Here is a 2,635-nt window from a genome sequence, read left to right as displayed (position 1 = left end):
AGTTCGACATATGCTTCAACTGACTTCGATACAGATACATATGAGCCGGACCGAGTTGATGAGATTGCAAAAGCAGTTGAAGAAGATCTTCGAGATTGTCCTAAAATGTTTGAAAGTTTGTTGAGTGATGCAGAGAAAGAATTATATAATGGTTGTACTAAATTCACAAGACTGTCAGCGATATTAAAGTTGTACAACTTAAAAGCGAGTAATGGATGGTCTGATAAAAGCTTTACAGAATTATTAACACTCATAAAAGATATGTTGCCAGATGATAATGAACTTCCCAGTCGAACCTACGAGGCTAAACGGATTTTGTGTTCTATTGGAATGAGTTACGAAAGGATTCATGCGTGTCCTAACGATTGCATTTTATTTCGAAACGAATATGAACTACTTAAGGCGTGTCCGAAATGCAATGTCTCTCGATATAAGAAGAAAGAATCTACTCCAGCAAAAGTCGTGTGGTATTTTCCTATAATACCAAGATTTAGGCGCATGTATCGCAGTGAAGAAGATTCAAAACACTTGACATGGCATGCAGATGAAAGAATTAGAGATGGAATGTTTCGACACCCTGCAGATTCCCCACAATGGGCAAAAATTGATCACGAGTATCCTGAATTCGGGATAGAGTCAAGAAATCTAAGACTTGCACTTTCTACTGATGGAATGAATCCACATGGTCTTCAAAGCATCTCACATAGCACGTGGCCTGTGATTTTGGTAATATATAACCTACCTCCATGGTTATGTATGAAGCGTAAGTTTATGATGTTGTCTCTGTTAATTTCTGGACCCAAACAACCGGGGAATGATATCGACGTATACTTGACTCCTCTAATCGAAAATTTAAAAAGTATGTGGGAGACAGGTGTGGAAGTTTATGATGGGTATAAGAAAGAATGTTTCAATTTGAGGGCTATGTTGTTCGGCACAATTAATGATTTTCCAGCATATGGTAATTTATCAGGATATAGCATTAAAGGTCAGTGTGCATGTCCTATATGTGAAGAGAGTACAAATTGGATGCGGTTGAAACATTGTAAGAAGAATGTGTTTCTTGGACATCGTAGATTTTTACCTTATAGTCATCAGTATCGTGGGTGGAGAAATGCATTCAATGGAAAATCAGAGGAAGGTAAAGCTCCTTTAGCACCGACTGGATATCAAATACTTGAAAAAGTACAAGGTTTGACCAATAAATTTGGCAAACCTTTTGCGGGAGAGCTGGTGAAAACTGGGTGGAAGAAAAAGTCAATTTTCTTTGAATTGCCATATTGGAAGTCATTGTATGTAAGACATTTCCTCGATGTGATGCATATTGAGAAAAATGTATTTGAAAGTGTTATTGGTACGTTACTCAATGTTCCAGGAAAGTCTAAAGATGGCGTCAATGCAAGATTGGACTTGGTCGATATGGGAATAAGAAATGAACTGGCTCCAGTAAAGAAAGGAAATCGCACATATCTACCTCCAGCCGCTCATACTCTATCTAGAAAGGAAAAAATTGTTTTATGTAAATTTCTACACGAAGTTAAAGTTCCAGAAGGATACTCTTCGAACATTAAAAATTTGGTTTGTATGAAAGACCTCAAGTTAAAAGGTTTGAAGACCCATGATTGTCATATTATAATGGAGCATTTGCTACCAATAGGTATACGTTCCATTTTACCTGAAAAAGTTCGACTAGCCTTAACTAGATTATGTTTCTTCTTCAGGGAAATTTGTAGTAAAGTGATCGACCCTCAGAAATTACCGACATTGCAGAGGGAAATTGTTGTTACTTTGTGTGAGCTTGAAATGTATTTCCCACCATCGTTTTTTGATATAATGGTTCACCTTACTGTTCATCTGGTTAAGGAGACACAACTTTGTGGGCCAGCTTATATGAGATGGATGTATCCGATAGAACGATATATGAAAATATTAAAAGGGTACGTAAAAAGTAGAAGTCGACCAGAAGGTTGTATTGCTGAACGATACATTGTTGAAGAGGCTGCTGAATTTTGTACTGAATATCTGTCCAATGTTGAATCCATAGGGCTTCCCATGTCTCGTCATTCGGGAAGACTATCAGGAGAAGGGATAACTGGAAGGAGACTACTGACTATATCAAGGACAGAATGGGAGCAGGCACAATTGTATGTTCTGCACAATGATGATGAGGTTCAACCGTATGTTACAATACACATTGATCAGTTATCTCGTTTGAACATGAATAGGAATCAAAATTGGATAACTCGAGAGCACAATCGAAGTTTTGTAACATGGTTAAAAAATCACATAATGTCAAAATTTGATATAGACCCCGGATCAATTTCAAATAGATTGAGGTGGCTAGCAAATGGTCCGAGCTTACATGTCTTTTCTTACACTGGTTATGTTATTAACGGCTACACATTTTATACCAAAGAACAAGATGATCAGACCACTATGCAAAATAGTGGAGTCACTCTCGTAGCTGAAGCGATGCATGTCTCAAGTGCAAAAGACAAAAACCCAATATATGCAAATCTATCATATTTTGGGGTTATCGAGCGCATATGGGAGTTAGACTACACAATGTTTCGTGTTCCCATATTTGGTTGCAAGTGGGTCGATAATAATAATGGCGTTCGGATTGATGAGTCAG

The sequence above is a fragment of the Cicer arietinum genome, chromosome 8 (assembly GCF_000331145.2).
Source record: "Cicer arietinum cultivar CDC Frontier isolate Library 1 chromosome 8, Cicar.CDCFrontier_v2.0, whole genome shotgun sequence".
Classification (NCBI taxonomy): domain Eukaryota; kingdom Viridiplantae; phylum Streptophyta; class Magnoliopsida; order Fabales; family Fabaceae; genus Cicer; species Cicer arietinum.
Note: the sequence above shows the minus strand (reverse complement) of the source record.